The 19759-nt window shown below is 42.8% G+C and overlaps 1 non-coding gene across 1 annotated transcript; it reads left to right on the forward strand.

Annotated features, from left to right (window-relative positions):
* Positions 1 to 18970: 18970 nt before the first annotated feature.
* On the forward strand, positions 18971 to 19077 carry LOC112762910 (small nucleolar RNA R71). Its single transcript, XR_003182784.1, has one exon. It is a non-coding gene; the product is annotated as a small nucleolar RNA R71 (small nucleolar RNA).
* Positions 19078 to 19759: the final 682 nt, after the last annotated feature.

Raw genomic sequence — 19759 nt, forward strand, 5'->3', positions numbered from 1 at the left:
TTCACATACTCATGTATTTTCTATTCATTTCACAACACTTATGCATTGATTTTATTTGAACTTTACCTTGGGGCATTTTGTCCCCTTTATTGCTTTTCTCTCTCTTTTTTTTTCTTTTTTTTTTTATAAATTTTTTTTTCTTTTCCATATTATTTTTTTTTCTTTTCTCTTTCTCATTTTTTTTCTTTCTACATACAAGAACATCAATGCATAAGGTCTATACAATTGATCAATACATGAGCATGTACCCAATTCCCAACATTTTCAATAGAAAATACAAAACTACCCTTTTATGCACCCAATGTCCCAAGGCTCTCACACTTGAACGATTCTCACTCACACTAGCCTAAGCTAATCAAAGATCCAAATAAGGATATTTATTGTTTTCCGCTTTAAGGCTTGTATTGTGCTAAAATTAAGAACAAGCGGGTTAATCGTAGGCTCAAATTGGCTAACAAAGGGATATAAAAGGGCTGGCTATTTGGATAAGTGAGTTAAAGAATTGATGGTCTCAATCACATAAATGCATGTATACACAAAATAATGGACATAAAGGATCAAACAAATCAAAGATTGCAATCATGGAGGAGAATAGTGCACACAAGAAGGAAAATAAGTGGTTATAAGATGTAACCACACCATTAGGCTCAAAACTCACTTGCTTGTGTTCTTAGCTCAAAACCATGTTCCAAAATATAATTCTTCATGCAATTTTTGGCATTAAAGCATTTAAAATTTGCAATGCCCCATGGTTGCCCCAAAGTATTGGTTTCCTAAGAAAGAATTTCATTGTTCCAACCAAGTAGACTTATCATGCAAATGGTGCTAACTAAGACCTAATCATGCAACCTATCCTAATGTATTCAAATTTATTCAGATGTTACCTATGGAGATCGGTCGGTCGACCTCCCCACACTTAAAACTTAGCACGGTCCTCCGTGCTATAGGTTAGGCGCAGTGGTTGGTTGAGCTCCGAGTGTCCCACATCTCTGATGTCATCGCTTTCTCCGCTTGAAGTTGCGGTAGATGTGGAGATATCGGGTTCCTCCATAGGTGGGGTGACTATGCTTAGAAGTCTCTTCACATGAGCATAACGGCGTTGGTTGCGCCTCTCATAACGGTCCAATTTCTTGTGAAGGTCTTCAAGGCGTTGGGCGGCCGATTTTTGTGATGTAGATGAAGTGGTGGTGTTGCGAGTTGGTGTGGGTAGTCCGATGTCCTTGGCGGCTTCCGGAGGCTTGAGGCATCTCTTGGTCGGAATTATATCACCATCGACCGGAATTGAGGTTCTCCTATCTTTAGCCTCTCGGTTGACGCCGGCTTTTGCAACCAATTCTGTCACCAAAGTGGGGAATGGTAGATTGCCTTTGGCATGAATGCGCCCCATGGATTGGCGGATGACATGCGAAATATTGACCGGCTTCTCGGTTAAGATGCACCATATCAATAAGGCCAACTCGGCGGTGATGGATGACCCATGTGTACTTGGGAGCACATAGTGAGCTAGAATTTGGGCCCATGCCGTGGCTTCTTGAGTGAGGTGGCGGACATCTAAACCCTTGGGTCTTTGCTTTATGGTCCCCCGAATCCAATAAGCGTCGGGTAAAGCAATGACGCGGAGGATCGCGCTCCAATCGAATGCACGGTCATCGCATGTAGCCAAGACTTCTTCGTAGGCGTCATATACATCCGTTGATGGTTCAATCCCAAGGACTTCTTGGATGGTTTCCACTGTGACCGAGACTTGCTTTCGGCGCACAAATATTGATGTGAGAAGGGGAGAGTGGTAGTTGGAGTAGAATTCCACTACCCATGAGAGATTGGCCTCCTTTGGTTGCCTCAAGAGGAACCTCCATTGCCTCCGGTTAATGTGTGGCATCACAAACGGACGGAGGTGAGCCGGTAGGACTAGGAGGGGTTTCGGATGATAATTCCTTTCGATCATTCTTGAGTAAACAAGTTCGCAGTAACGGTTGGGAAACTTGTTTGAATCCTTAGGAGGGTTGTCCTTCTCTAAAACATCAACGGGGCCCTTAGTCTTCTTTAAGAGTGGCTTGGCCGTTAAGTCGTGGTGCGCTTTATTGGAAGTTGGCTTTTTGGGGGCTTTCCCTTTGTTCTTTTTGATGACCATCCTATGAGAACAAAGAAAGGGAAAAAAAACATCAAACCCAAATAAGTGGAAGTAAATGTGATTATGCAATGAAAAGTTATGCCATAGAATATGGGTATCATTATCACATGACAGCTGCAACATGTAACTAAGATAACATGGGAAGAGCAAGGCAAATCATATTTGTGTGGTGTAAGGGTAATTTAAGCATGCAAGTAGGAAGCATGAGAAGCACATACCCTTAAGGACCACAAATGGAAAGCAAGTTTAAGAAAAATGTGAGTGGATGGAATGGAGGAAATGGGGATGCGCCCTAAGTGATAAGTTGAGAGGCAATTTAGTTAAAGTGGGCTCAAAAGTCAAGTATGCCTTTCGTCGAACACTTGGTGTGCATCCTTTTGTAGTGTGTGATTAGAAGATGGTGAAAGCAATGTAGTAATTCACAATCCACTATTAATGATTACAGTGCACAGTAATTGTAAGAAAAGCAAGTAACACAACTCATCTACTAATGCAAGTGAAGTGGAGACCCAAATGCCCATGAAGAGTTAATTTGAGGGAGAGGAAAAGGGAAAAAGAAAACGAAAACAAAGAACTCCTAAAGAGGTAACTAAAATAAAAGAAGAAAGAAGCTAACTAAAAGAAGGTGAGACTAAATGAATAAGAATCACAAAAGATGGTGGCTTAGTATAGTACCTTGTGAAATGATGTAAGAAAATGAGAGAGGAGGTTGTGGTGTGGGTTGATGGGGAGTGGTGGAGAAGGTAGTAAGTGGTAGAAGGTAGTGTAGAAGAGGGAATGGAGGGATGAGGTGAAAGGGGGGGTGTGCCCCTATTTCAAGTTGGATGTGTAGTAGAAGGTATGGGAGGGGGAAGAAAATGTGAAGTGAAAGTGAAGGGGTGAGTGTGCCCCTTCTTACATTGGCGCCGTTCATCCGCGCGTGCGCGCGCAGTGCGCGCTCGCGCAGGGAGGCAAGGTGGAAAGGGACGCGCGCGCGCACGTTGCGCGTGCGCGTCCATGCGCTTGGGCTGGGGGCACAAGGGAGGCACAGGGGTGGCACAACTCTCTGGACGCAGTACCAGAGATTACTTCAGGAGCTTTGGCGCGCGCGCGCGCACAGTGCGCGTACGCGTCAACGTGGTTGTGCTCCAAGCATGAGAAGGGCCTGGTGGGGGCTCAACTCTCTGTGAAATGGCTCAGAGAGGAGTGCAGGATCATAGGGCGCGTGCGCGGCTATGGCGCGCGCGCGCATCTTGTGCTCGCAGTGTATGGACGCGTGCGCGCCAGGTGCGCGCACGCGGCAGAGGTTTTGGGCTGGTGGCTTGATATAGGCCTGAGAATGGCTTAACTCTCTGGAATATGTACCAGGAGTGCAGCGGGGCGATCGGCGCGGACGCGCACAGTACGCTTGCGCGTCGGTTGGCAGATTTCGCCCATGTGCGCGTGCGCGCGAGCTTCCTGTGCTTCAGGCATGGTCCTGGCATGGTGTGGGCGCAACTCTCGGGTAAATGTATGGAGGGTTGTTATACGCGATCCACGCGTCCACGCACGGTGCGCGTCCGCGTAGGTGACCGTTGAGTGCCTTAAGGGCGCGTACGCGCCAGGCGCGCGCACGCGCAGAGGGGGTTGCTTTTCCTAAATTTACATGTATTTACATCACTTTTGATGTTTCAACTCCCCCCTCCACACAGCTGCTTAAGCACTATAGCAGGGCATTTTGCTTGGTAAGCCATCAATGAATTTAACACAAAACAGAAAAGAAAAACGGGGAATCGACATTAAAACCTATCTAACAAACATGAAGTCAAGTGTCTATGTACAAAGCTCAAAGGAAGATCTTACCATGGTGGGGTGTCTCCCACCTAGCACTTTTGTTTAACGTCCTTAAGTTGGACTCCCAGCAGCTCATAGTGCTTGTTCAAGAGTTGCATCCCTCAAGAGGAACACTTCAATTTCCTTGGAGTTCTTTCTTTGCTCACCATGATACAATTTGAGGCGGTGCCCGTTTACCTTGAAGATGTCCGGGCTTGTTGGGTGGCGTAGGTGGTAGACCCCATAAGGTTCTACTTTCTCCACTTGGTAGGGTCCATCCCACCTTGATCTGAGCTTTCCGGGTAGTAATCTCAACCTTGAATTGTAGAGAAGGACTAGGTCACCGGGTTGGAACTCTCTTCTCCTAATGTTCTTGTCATGGATGGCTTTCAACTTTTCCTTATAGAGCCTAGCATTGTCGTAAGCTTCTAATCTCAAGCATTCCAATTCCGCCAATTGAAGCTTTCTCTCTACGCCGGCCCCACCCAAGTTCATATTACACTCCTTTACGGCCCAATACGCTTTGTGTTCGATCTCCACCGGTAAGTGGCATGCTTTACCATATACAAGCCGGAAGGGGCTCATGCCGATCAGTGTCTTGTAAGCCGTCCGATAGGCCCAAAGTGCATCGGAGAGTTTAATGCTCCAATCTTTCCTATTCGGCTTTACAATTCTTTCTAAGACATGCTTGATTTCCCGATTGGAGACTTCGGCTTGGCCGTTTGTCTGAGGGTGGTAAGCCGTGGCGACTTTGTGGATGATGCCATATTTTCTCATGAGGCCGTCTATTTTTTTGTTGCAAAAGTGTGATCCTTGGTCATTTATGATTGCTCTTGGGGCGCCAAAGCGGCAAATGATATTGTTCCTCACAAAAGCGTACACAACATTAGCGCCATCCGTTCGGGTGGGGATTGCCTCCACCCATTTTGACACATAATCGACGGCTAACAAGATGTAGAGAAAGCCATTGGAATTTGGAAATGGTCCCATGAAGTCGATTCCCCATACGTCAAAGATTTCACAAAAAAACATATTTTGTTGGGGGATTTCGTCCTTCTTGGAAATATCTCCAAACCTAATACATTGGGGGCAAGATTTGCAATAGAGAGAAGCATCTTTGAGAAGAGTTGGCCACCAAAATCCGCAATCAAGGACCTTTCTTGCCATTCTTTGGGGTCCATAGTGACCACCTCCTTCGGAAGCATGGCAAGCGTCCAAGATTGCTTGGAATTCGGTTTGGGGTATGCACCGTCGCACTATTTGGTCCGCTCCACACCTCCACAAATAGGGGTCATCCCAAATATAATATTTGGATTCGCTTTTCAGCTTATCCTTTTTGTTTTTGTCAAGATTGGGAGGGAAGGTGCGTGAAACCAAATAGTTTGCGATTGGGGCATACCAAGGAACCACTTCCGAGATTGCGTGCAAAGCATCTAAAGGAAAGGAGTCATTGATAGGAGTGGTGTCGCCTTTTGTGTGTTCGAGGCGACTTAAATGGTCCGCCACTAGGTTTTGGGAACCACTCCTATCTTTGATCTCCAAGTCAAATTCCTGTAACAAAAGCACCCAACGAATTAATCTCGGCTTTGATTCCTTTTTGGCCAACAAGTACTTTAGTGCCGCATGATCCGAGTACACTACAACCTTGGAACCAAGAAGATAGGCCCGGAACTTGTCCAAAGCAAAAACAATAGCTAGTAGTTCCTTTTCGGTAGTAGTGTAGTTGGATTGGGCTCCATCTAATGTTTTGGAAGCATAAGCTATGACATAGGGAATCTTACCCTCGCGTTGTGCTAACACGGCTCCTATCGCATAGTTTGAAGCATCACACATGATTTCAAAAGGTTGAGTCCAATTGGGGCCTCGCACTATAGGAGCTTGTGTCAATTCTACTTTGAGTTTGTCATATGCTTCCATACATTCCTTGCTTAGCTCAAATTCGGTGTCTTTTTGTAGTAATCGAGAGAGAGGTAAGGCCACCTTGCTAAAGTCTTTGATGAATCTCCGGTAAAATCCTGCATGTCCAAGAAAAGAACGGACTTCCCTCTCGGAGGAGGGGTAAGGTAAACTGGATATGACATTTATCTTTGCCGGATCTACGGAGATGCCTTCCTTTGATACTATGTGTCCCAAAATAATTCCTTCTTTGACCATGAAATGACATTTTTCAAAATTTAAAACAAGGTTTGTTTTGGTGCATCTCTCTAAGACTTTTTCAAGGTTACCTAAACAATGCTCAAATAAATCACCATACACACTAAAGTCATCCATGAAAACTTCCATTGATTGCTCTAGAAAGTCCGCAAATAGGCTCATCATGCATCTTTGGAACGTTGCCGGTGCATTGCATAGGCCAAATGGCATACGCTTGTAAGCATACGTCCCAAAGGGGCAAGTAAATGTGGTTTTTTCTTGGTCTTCTAGAGCAATATGAATTTGGAAGTATCCGGAGTAGCCATCAAGAAAACAATAATATGATTTACCGGCTAATCGATCTAGCATTTGATCAATAAATGGTAGTGGAAAGTGATCTTTTCTTGTGGCCGCATTCAATCTTCGGTAGTCTATACATACTCTCCAAGAATTTTGCACTCTTGTTGCTATAAGTTCACCACTTTCATTTTTGATTGTTGTCACCTCGGACTTTTTGGGCACCACTTGGACCGGGCTTACCCATTCACTATCCGAGATAGGATAGATGATGTTTGCTTCAAGTAGCTTAGTGACTTCTTTCTTTACCACCTCAAGAATGGTTGGATTAAGTCTCCTTTGAGGTTGTCAGACCGGTTTTGCTCCTTCTTCAAGGAATATGCAGTGCTCGCATACTTTGGGGCTTATTCCCACTAGATCCGCCAAACTCCACCCGATTGCCCTTTTGTTTTTTCTCAATACGTTTAGCAATTTTTCTTCTTGTTGAGGGGTTAGCTCTTGTGCAATTATCACGGGTAACTCTTGTGCTTCATCAAGGTATGAGTACCTTAAGTGAGGTGGTAGTGGCTTCAATTCCATCTTCTTGTCATTCTTTGAAGTTTGAGTTTCCGGATGGTTTGTATGATGTGTCGTATTTGGTTCGCTTGACTTTTCATTTGCTTCTTCAACCATATACTTCTCATCTAACTTTGCTAGATGTACTTCGGCCACTATGTTATCGATTGGGTCACACCGAAATAAAGAGTGGTTCTCCGGTGGATGCTTCATTGCTTCTTCTAGGCTAAAGCTTACAATTCTCCCATCTATTTCAAATGAGTAGTTCCCCGAGTAAGCATCAAGTTTAAATCTAGAAGTTCTCAAGAATGGTCTTCCAAGTAGGATAGACGATGCTCTCTCGGTTTCGCTTGATGGCATTTCAAGGACATAGAAGTCAATCGGAAATATCAATCCTTTTATATCCACCAATACATCTTCCGCAACACCCGCTACGGTTATTATGCTTTTATCCGCTAGGACAAATCTTGCCGTCGACCTTTTTAGTGGTGGCAACTTCAATACCCGGTAGACGGAGAGCGGCATGATGCTAACACATGCTCCGAGGTCACACATGCAATCTCTAAATTGAACTCCATTGACTGTGCAAGTGACCATACAAGGGCCCGGATCATCACACTTCTCGGGCAATGTTCCCATTAGAGCGGAGATAGAGCTCCCCAATGGAATGGTTTCCAATTCAAGAATTCTGTCCTTATGTATGCATAAGTCTTTGAGGAATTTGGCATATCTAGGAACTTGATGGATAGCATCAAAGAGGGGGATGGTTACCTCAACTTTCTTGAACATTTCTACCATTTTGGGGTCGAGTTCTATGCGCTTTTTAGCTTTCTTCGCAAGTGTTGGGAATGGAAGTGGTTGAGCAACTTCTTCTTCCAAGGTTCTTTTGGCCTTGGTTGTCTCCCTTGTTGGTTGGACTTTATCCCCAACTATGGCTTGTGGTGTCTCCTCTTCCACTACGTCTTCTATATTTATTCTCTCCTCTTCTTGAGCGGTTGTGATAGGGCTTGAGTCCTTTGCTTCCTTCTCTTTTAGTTGCGTACCGGATCTAAGGGTGATGGCATTGAGGCCCCCCTTTGGATTTGGTTGAGGTTGAGAGGGAATGACACTTTGGATTGGGGGTTGAGGAGTGGGAGTTAATGGTGTATCCATGCGTGCAAGAAGAGCTTGTAGTGTAGAGGTGAGGCCGGTGAGACCGGAGGCAAGTGTGTTTTGTAGTTCCTTTTGGCCTTGGATAATGGTTCGGAGTGTTTCGTCTTGGTTGGAGGGGGTGGTTGCATATGTGAGTTGAGGAGCTTGTGATTGGTTGGGTGGTGGTCTTTGATGTGGTGGTTGATATGGTTGGTAGTTTCTTTGTGGGTTTTGTTGACTGTATGGTTGATTTTGTGAATTGTATGGTCGGTTTTGTGAGAAGTTTTGTGAGTTGTTACCCCATCTTTGACCTCCTCCATTGTTGTTGTTGTCCCTATTCCCTTGTTGATGGTTGTCCCTCCAATTTTGATTATTGTGTCCACTTCCTTGGTTGTGGCCTCCTCCTCCTTGATAAGAGTACCCTTGGTTAGGATTACCGCCTTGGTAGTACCCTTGATTGGGGCGATCATAGAAATTGTGGGTAGCCGCCAAGGTGTTGTCTTCTTGAAGGCTTGGGCACTCATCCGTGTAGTGAGAGTAGCAAGAGCAAATGCCACATACCCTTTGAGGGACCAATTGTTGGTTGTGTTGTTGAGGTGGTGGAGGGTGTTGGTTCAATTGGAGTTGCTTCAAGATGGATGTCATCTCATTCAAGGATTGAGTTAGAGCGGTGGTTTCACTACTAGTTGATACCTCATTCACGGTCCTTGGACGGTTGACTCTTCGCCTCATATGTTGATTGGATTCGGCTAAGTCAATAATAAGTTGCCATGCCTCCTCCGCGGTTTTATATTTGGACAAAGAACCATTGCTAGAAGTGTCCAAGAGGGTTCTATCTTGCTCTCGCATCCCTTGACATATGTATCCAAGTAATACTTGAGTGTCGAGCATGTGATTAGGGCATGCATCTAGTAGTTTGCGAAACCGTTCCCAATACTCATAGAGTGGTTCCGTCTCACCTTGCACAATACAAGACATTTCCTTCCTTAGCCTATCCATCTTTTCCGGAGGTAGGAATTTATCCAAGAATCCCCTTCTAAGCAAGTCCCAATCGGAGGTAACTTCACTCGAGAGGGTGTAGAACCATTCTTTAGCCTTGTCCTCAAGAGAAAAAGGGAAAGCAAACAACCATATAGCAACTTCATCGGACCCTTCCCGTCTAGTAGTCGAGCATATGCGATGGAAGTCTTTGAGATGTCGAATAGGGTCTTGTGCGGGAAGCCCGTGAAACTTGGGTAGGAGGTTGATCAAAGCGGTCTTCAATTCAAAGTTAGCATTCAAGTTGGGGTGAGGTACGTGAAGGGGTTGAAGGACATAATCCGGTGCACCCGCTTCCTTGATGGTAACTCTCCTCGGAGCATCCATGGTATTAGTACATAGAACAAAAGAAGATTTATTAGTGAAATTGATGGGAGTAGTATTAATTCCTTCTTTGAGTGACGGTTCAATGTTCACTTTTAATAAGGTGGTTGAGGTGGTGAAAGCCTCTTCCCCTTTTCCAAACTTAAGCCGCCTCCGAGCTTGTCTAATGTGAAGCAAAGTTCGTTCTATTTCCGGATCAAAAGGGACTAAGCTCGGATTCGGTTGTGAACGCGTCATGCAATGAAGGGAAAATGAAATTCATTGTAACGAATGAGGGGTTTGTCACTTGAATTATTTACAATGAAATGCAACTATGTACATATATACACGCTTAATTCAAACAATAACATGGCACACTAAGCAAATTCCCCGGCAACGGCGCCATTTTGACAAATGGATTTTTTGTCGGTATAGAGTTTATCAAGTGATCAATCGTAGTATAGTCTAAACCAACGCAAAATCCATCATCAAACAAATCTACAATCTATATCCGAGAGTACTAGTCTCCCGAGTCGTTCTCCCTTGGAATTGCCAAAGTATGCATCTTATTGATTTAGTAAGCCTTGTTTGAGTTCTTTGAAGGTCTTAGCAAGTAATGAGAAACAAACAATCAATTATCAAAAGGACTTGACTTAGGGTTGGCATTAGAAATCTTATCATTATAGTCCACTCAATGTTGACAACAATTAGGTCTTGCTCCATTTAGTTATCCCCCAAGTGTAGAGGAAAATCAAATGAAAACGATCAACTTGAGTCACAAGTTCTAGCTTCACCTCATGGGGATCTAGCTTTAGTGCACTCCAAGTCAATTGGCAATCCCTAACTCCAAATCAACCATTGATACAACTATTCAACTTATTCCAATGACCAAACCCTATGCCAAGTGTAAAAATTCTACTCCATAGCTAGTATTGACATTTTATCAAACATGTAATGAGCAAAAAGGAAAGTCATAGTAAAATGAAGAGAAAAGTAGAAGTAAAGATATTGCAACACAAGGAATTAGCAACAATTATCAAGGAGCAACAATGAGGATCAAAATCTCAAAATATCAATGGAATCCAAAAATCATAGAGTTGAATCCTAGATCCAAGGAATTTTAGCAATTACAACTACAACTTGAAATTGGAAAAGGAAACCTATTACATGAACAATAGTGAAGTGAAAGTTGCAATGGATCTCACCAAGGAATGGGTAAAAATCCAGAATTTTGATGAAGAAGAACCCTAGTAAGAACTTGAGTTCTCTCTCCTCTCTCCCCCAAAAAATATCTCAAAACTAGAAAAATGAACTAAGTGTCTTCTACCCTTGCCCCCTTGGTCCTCTTAAGCCTTTTCCCGCCAAAGCACTCCTCAAAAGTTAGGATCTCTAACCAACTTCACGCCTGAGTCACGTGACTTCTAAAAAAAATCATATTCGAACATCGGCGCGTACGCGCAAGGTACACGTGCGCGCCCATGAGGATCCTGGCTTAGCCGCTACTCAAGCTGGCTCGTGGCTTGGCTCTTAGTCTCGGCTCCACGTTGCTCTCATCCGCGCGGGCGCGTCAGGTGCGCGCACGCGCCCATGCGGAAATCTCCAAAGCTCAATTCTCATGCTTCCTTCCTTTGCACCCGTCTTCCTTCTCGTTTCCTGTCCATTCCTACTCTGTATCCTGAATCCACTTAGCACACGAGTCACGGCATCGAATGGCATCAAGAGAAAAATAGAAATGTATCTATTTTAGTGCAGAATAAGCATGTTTTCATTCATGAAGCCAAACTAGGAAAAGAATGCAATTCCTCGTATTTTCATGCAGAAAGTGTGTGAAATCATTGATAAACCCCTTTGAAATTAGCACAAGATAAACCCTCAAAATGGGGTTTGTCAAATGTCGCCATCAATTCTAGCTTATACCACGAAGATTCTGATTAAGGAATCTAAGAGATATGCATTCGGTCTAAGGTAGAACGGAAGTGGTTGTCAGTCACGCGTTCATAGGTGAGAATGATGATGAGTGTCACGGATCATCACATTCGTCATGGTGAAGTGAAACGAATATCTTAGAACAGGAATAAACTGAATTGAATAGAAAATAATAGTAATTACATTAAAACTCGAGGTACAGCAGAGCTCCACACCCTTAATCTATGGTGTGTAGAAACTCCACCGTTGAAAATACATAAGTGATGGTCCAGGCATGTCCAAATGGCCAGCCCCCAAAATATGATATGAATTCAAAAATAGGGAGAAGGACTTGGTATAAGGACTAGGCGTCCAAAGATGTGGTCAAAGACGACTAATACAATAATAAAATGTCCTATTTAAACTAGACTAGCTACTAGGGTTTACAAAAGTAAGTAATTGATACAGAAATCCACTTCTGGGGCCCACTTGGTGTGTGCTTGAGCTGAGCTTGAGCTTTACACGTGCAGAGGCTTCTCTTGGAGTTGAATACCAAGTTGTAACGTGTTTTTGGCGTTCAACTCTGGTTCGTGACGTGTTTCTAGCATTTGACTCTAGAATGCAGCATGAAACTGGTGTTGAACACCGGTTTACGTCATCTAATCTCGAATAAAGTATGAACTATTATATATTGCTGGAAAGCTCTGGATGTCTACGTTCCAAAGCCGTTGAGAGCGCACCATTTGGAGTTCTGTAGCTCCAGAAAATTCTTTTCGAGTGCAGAGAGGTCAGAATCCAACAACATCAGTAGTCCTTTGTCAGCCTTATTATCAGAGTTTTGCTCAGGTCCCTCAATTTCAGCCAGAAAATACCTGAAATCACAAAAAAACACACAAACTCATAGTAAAGTCTAGAAATGTGAATTTAGCATAAAAACTAATGAAAATATCCCTAAAAGTAGCTAGATCCTACTAAAAACTACCTAAAAATAATGCCAAAAAGCGTATAAATTATCCACTCATCACAACACCAAACTTAAATTGTTGCTTGTCCCCAAGCAACTGAAAATCAATTAGGATAAAAAGAAGAGAATATACTATAAAGCTCAGAATATCAAAGAATATTAATTCTAATTAGATGAGCGGGACTTGTAGCTTTTTGCTTCTGAATAGTTTTAGCATCTCACTTTATCCTTTGAAGTTTAGAATGATTGGCATCTCTAGGAACTTAGAATTTCAGATAGTGTTATTGATTCTCCTAGTTAAGTTTGTTGATTTTTGAACACAGCTACTTTTTTTAGTCTTGGCCGTGGCCCTAAGCACTTTGTTTTCCAGTATTACCACCGGATACATAAATGCCACAGACACATGACTGGGTGAACCTTTTCAGATTGTGACTCAGCTTTGCTAAAGTCCCTAGTTAGAGGTGTCCAGAGCTCTTAAGCACACTCTTTTTGCTTTGGATCACGACTTTAACCACTCAGTCTCAAGCTTTTCACTTGGACCTGCATGCCACAAGCACATGGTTAGGGACAGCTTGATTTAGCCGCTTAGGCCTGGATTTTATTTCCTTGGGCCCTCCTATCCATTGATGCTCAAAGCCTTGGATCCTTTTTACCCTTGCCTTTTGGTTTTAAGGGCTATTGACTTTTTCTGCTTGCTTTTTCTTTTTCTTTCTATTATTTTTTTCGCCACTTTTTTTTCGCAAGCTTTTGCTATTCACTACTTTTTCTTGCTTCAAGAATCAATTTCATAATTTTTCAGATTATCAATAGCATTTCTCTTTGTTCATCATTCTTTCAAGAGCCAACAATTTTAACATTCATAAACAACAAGATCAAAATATGCACTGTTCAAGCATTCATTCAGAAAACAAAAAGTATTGTCACCACATCAATATAATTAAACTAAATTCAAGGATAAATTCGAAACTCATGTACTTCTTGTTCTTTTGTATTAAAAACATGTTTCATTTAAGAAAGGTGAAGGATTCATGGAATTATTCATAGCTTTAAGACATAGTTACTACATACTAATGATCATGTAATAAAGACACAAACATAGATAACATAAAGCTTAAAAATCAAAAAACAGAGAAATAAGAACAAGGAATGAGTCCACCTTAGTGATGGTGGCACTTTCTTCTTGTAGAACCAATGATGTCCTTGAGCTCTTCTATGTCTCTTCCTTGCCTTTGTTGCTCCTCCCTCATTGCTCTTTGATCTTCTCTAATTTCATGGAGAATGATGGAGTGTTCTTGATGTTCCACCCTTAATTGATCCATATTGTAACTCAAGTCTTCTAGAGAAGTGTTGAGTTGTTCCCAATAGTTATTGGGAGGAAAGTACATCCCTTGAGGCATCTCCGGGATTCCTTGGTGATGAGCTTCCTCATGCGTCTCTTGGGATCCATGAGTGGGCTCTCTTGTTTGCTCCATCCTCTTCTTAGTGATGGGCTTGTCCTCCTCAATGAGGACGTCTCCTTCTATGATAACTCCAGCTGAGTAGCATAGATGGCAAATAAGATGAGGAAAAGCTAGCCTTGCCAAGGTAGAGGGCTTTTCGGCTATTTTGTAAAATTCAAGGGAGATGACTTCATGTACTTCTACTTCCTCTCCAATCATGATGCTATGGATCATGATGGCCCGATCCACAGTAACTTCGGATCGGTTGCTAGTGGGAATGATGGAGCGTTGGATGAACTCCAACCATCCTCTAGCCACAGGCTTGAGGTCTAGTCTTCCTAATTGAACCGGCTTGCGTTTGGAGTCTCTTTTCCATTGAGCTCCTTCAACACATATGTCCATAAGGACTTGGTCTAACCTTTGATCAAAGTTGAGCCTTCTTGTGTAGGGGCGTGCATCTCTTTACATCATGGACAAGTTAAACGCCAACCTTACATTTTTCGGACTGAAATCTAAGTATTTCCCCCAAAGCATTGTAAGATAATTCTTTGGATTCGGGTTCACACTTTGATTATGGTTCCTAGTGATCCATGCATTGGCATAGAACTCTTGAACCATTAAGATTCCGACTTGTTGAATGGGGTTGGTCAGAACTTCCCAACTTCTTTTTTGGATCTCATGTCAGATCTCTGGATACTCATTTTTCTTGAGTTTGAAAGGGACCTCAGGGATCACCTTCTTCTTGGCCACAACATCATAGAAGTGGTCTTGATGGGCTTTAGAGATGAATCTCTCCATCTCCCATGACTCGGAGGTGGAAGCTTTTGTCTTCCCTTTTCCTTTTCTAAAGGTTTCTCCGGCCTTATATGCCATAGGTGGTTATGAAAAACAAAAAAAAAAGCTTATGCTTTTACCACACCAAACTTAGAATATTGCTCGCCCTCGAGCAAGAGAAGAAAGAATAGATGAAGAAGAAGAAAATATAGAGGAGAGGGAGAGAGGGTTGTGTTTCGGCCAATGAGGAGAAGAGAGGGTTGTGTTGTGTGAAAATGAAGAAGAATAGAGGGTTTATATAGTGGAGGGAGAGGGAGTAGATTCGTCTATTTAGGGTGGGTTTGGGTGGGAAATAGATTTTGAAATTTGAAGGTAGGTGGGGTTTATGGGGAAGAGTGGAAGGATGTGAGTGGTGAAGAGGTGATGGGAAAGGGAGATTGAGGTGATTGGTGAAGGGTTTTGGGGAAGAGTGTTATTGGATTGTGTGAAGATGAGAGAAGGTGAGTTGAGGTAGGTGGGGATCCTGTGGGGTCCACAGATCCTGAGATGATCCTGTGGGGTCCACAGATTCTAAGGTGTCAAGGATTTACATCCCTGCACCAATGAGGCGTGTAAAACGCCCTTTTCATGCAATCCTGGTGTTCAATGCCAGATTGATGCTTGTTTCTGGCGTTGAATGCCAGCTTCATGCTTGTTTTGGGCGTTCAACGCCCATTTGCAGCATGTTTCTGGCGTTGAACGCTAGTTCCATGCTTGTTTCTGGCGTTTAGCGCCAGCTCTCCTCAGGGTGTTTATCTGGCGTTTAAATGCCAGGATGTTGCTTGTTTCTGGCGTTCAACGCCAGATCCATGCTCTGTTCTGGCGTTGAATGCCAGCCAGATGCTCCTTACTGGCGTTTAAACACCAGTAAGCCCTTCCTCCAGGGTATGCTTTTTCTTCTGCTATTTTTTATCCTATTTTTATTTTTAATATTTATTTTGTGACTCCACTTGATCATGAACCTAATAAAACATAAAAGAACAATAAAAGAAAAATAAAATAAGATAAATAAAAATTGGGTTGCCTCCCAATAAGCGCTCTTTTAATGTCACTAGCTTGACAGTGGGCTCTCATGGAGCCTCAAAGGTGATATGGTCAATGTTGTAGACTCCCAACACCAAACTTAGAGTTTGAATGTGGGGATTCAACACCAAACTTAGAGTTTGCCTGTGGCCTCCCAACACCAAACTTAGAGTTTGATTGTGGGGGTTCTGTTTGACTCTGTATTGAGAAAAGCTTTTCATGCTTCCTCTCCATTGTTAAAGAAGAACACCCTTGGGTCTTAAACACAAGGTAGTTGATGAGCGGATAATTTGTACGCTTTTTGGCATTGTTTTTAGTATGTTTTTAGTATGATCTAGTTGGTTTTTAGTATATTTTTATTAGTTTTTAGTTAAAATTCACTTTTCTGGACTTTACTATGAGTTTGTGTGTTTTTCTGTGATTTCAGGTATTTTCTGGCTGAAATTGAGGGACCTGAGCAAAAATCTGATTCAGAGACTAAAAAGGACTGCAGATGCTGTTGGATTCTGACCTCCCTGCACTCGAAGTGGATTTTCTGGAGCTACAGAAGCCCAATTGGCGCGCTCTCAACGGCGTTGGAAAGTAGACATCCTGGGCTTTCCAGAAATATATGATAGTCCATACTTTGCCCAAGATTTGATGGCCCAAACCGGCGTACAAAGTCACCCTCAGAAATCCCAGCGTTAAACGCTGGAACTGGCACCAAAATGGGAGTTAAACGCCCAAACTGGCATAAAAGCTGGCGTTTAACTCCAAGAGAAGTCTCTGCACGAAAATGCTTCATTGCTCAGCCCAAGCACACACCAAGTGGGCCCGGAAGTGGATTTTTATGTCATTTACTCATTTCTGTAAACCTTAGGCTACTAGTTTTCTATAAGTAGGACCTTTTACTATTGTATTTTCATCTTGGTTCTTCTGGTTCCCTCTCTGGGACCGAGGCCAATGATCACTCTTGTTCTTATGTATTTTCAACGGTGGAGTTTCTACACACCATAGATTAAGGTGTGGAGCTCTGCTGTACCTCGAGTATTAATGCAATTACTATTGTTCTTCCATTCAATTCCGCTTGTTCTTGTTCTAAGATATCACTTGTTCTTCAACTTGATGAATGTGATGATCCGTGACACTCATCATCATTCTCACCTATGAACGTGTGACTGACAACCACCTCCGTTCTACCTTCGATTGGGTGAATATCTCTTGGATTCCTGATTGCACGATGCATGGTTGATCGCCTGACAACCGAGTGCTCGCCTGACAACCGAGCCAACCATTCCGTGAGATCAGAGTCTTCGTGGTATAGGCTAGAACTGATGGCGGCATTCAAGAGAATCCGGAAGGTCTAACCTTGTCTGTGGTATTCTGAGTAGGATTCAATGATTGAATGACTGTGACGTGCTTCAAACTCCTAGCAGGCGGGGCGTTAGTGACAGACGCAAAAGAATCGCTGGATTCTATTCCGGCCTGACCGAGAACCGACAGATGATTAGCCATGCTGTGACAGAGCATAGGAACATTTTCACTGAGAGGATGGGAGGTAGCCACTGACAACGGTGAAACCCTACATAAGCTTGCCATGGAAAGGAGTAAGAAGGATTGGATGAAGACAGTAGGAAAGCGCGGAGACGGAAGGGAAGGCATCTTCATGCGCTTATCTGAAGTTCCTACCAATGAATTACATAAGTATCTTTACCTTTATCTTTTATGTTTTTATGCGTTCATCACCATATCCATTTGAGTTTGCCTGACTAAGATTTACAAGATGACCATAGCTTGCTTCATACTAACAATCTCCGTGGGATCGACCCTTACTCGCGTAAGGTTTATTACTTGGACGACCCAGTGCACTTGCTGGTTAGTTGTGCGAAGTTGTGTTAATGCCATGGTATTGAACACCAAGTTTTTGGGGTTCATGACCGGGGATTATGAGAGTTGTGAAAAGTATTGTTCACAATTTCGCGCTACCAGTAGTCCCCATTCAATTGAAGGACTAATTCTCCTCTGTTAACATCTGTCACAGCTCCTGCTGTGGCTAGGAAGGGTCTTCCAAGGATGATGCATTCATCCTCCTCCTTCCTAGTGTCTAAGATTATGAAATCAGCAGAGATGTAAAGGCCTTCAACCTTCACTAACACGTCCTCTACCAATCCATAAGCTTGTCTTACTGACTTGTCTGCCATTTGCAATGAGAATATGGCAGGCTGTACCTCAATGATCCCCAGCTTTTCCATTACAGAGAATGGCATAAGATTTATGCCTGACCCTAAGTCACACAGAGCCTTCTCAAAGGTCATGGTGCCTATGGTACAGGGTATTAAGAATTTGCCAGGATCTTGTCTCTTTTGAGGTAAAGTTTGCTGAATCCATGTATCTAGTTCATTAATAAGCAAGGGAGGTTTACCTTCCCAAGTCTCATTACTAAACAATTTGGCATTCAGCTTCATGATGGCTCCTAGATATTGAGCAACTTGCTCTCCAGTTACATCTTCATCCTTTTCAGAGGAAGAATAGTTTTCAAAGCTTATGAATGGCAGAAGGAGGTTTAATGGGATCTCTATGGTCTCTATATGACCTTCAGATTCCTTTAAGTCCTCAATAAGGAACTCCTTCTTGCTTGAGAGACGTCCCCTGAGGTCTTCCTCATTGGGATTCACGTCATCTCCTTCCTCTCTAGGTTCGGCCATGTTGATTATGTCAATGGCCTTGCACTCTCTTTTTGGATTCTCTTCAGTATTGCTTGGGAGAGTACTAGGAGGAGTTTCAGTGACTTTCTTACTCAGCTGGCCCACTTGTGCCTCCAAATTTCTGATGGAGGACCTTGTTTCACTCATGAAGCTTAAAGTGGCCTTAGACAGATCAGAGACTATATTTGCTAAGTTAGAGGTGCTCTGCTCAGAATTCTCTGTCTGTTGCTGAGAAGATGATGGAAAAGGCTTGCTATTGCTAAACCTGTTTCTTCCACCATTATTAAAGCCTTGTTGAGGCTTTTGTTGATCCTTCCATGAGAAATTTGGATGATTTCTCCATGAGGAGTTATAGGTGTTGCCAAAGGCTTCCCCCATGTAATTTACCTCTGCCATTGCAGGATTTTCAGAATCATAAGCGTCTTCTTCAGAAGATGTCTCTTTAGTGCTGTTGGATGCATTTTGTCATCCATTCAGACTTTGAGAAATCATATTGACTTGCTGAGTCAACATTTTGTTCTGAGCCAATATGGTATTCAGAGCATCAATTTCAAGAACTCCCTTCCTCTGAGGCGTCCCATTATTCACGAAATTCCTCTCAGAAGTGTACATGAATTGGTTATTTGCAACTATTTCAATAAGTTCCTGAGCTTCTGCAAGCATTTTCTTTAGGTGAATGGATCCACCTGCAGAATGGTCCAGTGACATCTTAGAGAACTCAGACAGACCATAATAGAATATATCTAACATGGTCTACTCTGAAAACATATCAGAAGGACACTTTTTGGTCATCTGCTTGTATCTTTCCCAAGCTTCATAGAGGGATTCACCATCTTTTTGCTTGAAGGTCTGAACATCCACTCTAAGCTTGCTCAGCTTTTGAGGAGGAAAGAATTTAACCAAGAAAACCGTGACCAGCTTATCCCAAGAGTCCAGGCTATCCTTAGGTTGTGAGTCCAACCATGTTCTAGCTCTGTCTCTTACAGCAAAAGGGAAAAGCATGAGCCTGTAGACTTCAGGATCTACTCCATTAGTCTTAACAGTCTCACAGATCTGCAAGAACTCAGTTAAAAATTGGTAAGGATCTTCCGATGGAAGTCCATGAAACTTGCAATTTTGTTGCATTAGAGCAACTAGTTGAGGTTTTAGCTCAAAATTGTTTGCTCCAATGGCAGGAATTGAGATGCTTCTTCCATCAAACTTGGAAGTAGGTGTAGTATAATCATCAAGCATCCTCCTTGCATTATTGTTGTTGGGTTCGGCTGCCATATCCTTTTCTTGTTTGAAAATTTTAGTAAGGTTGTCTTCTGATTGTTGTAATTTAGCTTCTCTTAGTTTCCTCTTCAGAGTCCTTTCAGGTTCAGGATCAGCTTCAACAAGAATGCTTTTTTCCTTGTTCCTGCTCATATGAGAAAGAAGAGAACAGAAAAGAAAGAGGAATCCTCTATGTCACAGTATAGAGATTCCTTTATGTTAGTAGAAGAAGAAAGGAATAGAAGAAGGAGAAGAGTTAAGAATCCGAACACAAGAGTGAAGATAGGTTCAGATTCTT

Source organism: Arachis hypogaea, chromosome 2, assembly GCF_003086295.3.
Source record: "Arachis hypogaea cultivar Tifrunner chromosome 2, arahy.Tifrunner.gnm2.J5K5, whole genome shotgun sequence".
Lineage (NCBI taxonomy): Eukaryota > Viridiplantae > Streptophyta > Magnoliopsida > Fabales > Fabaceae > Arachis > Arachis hypogaea.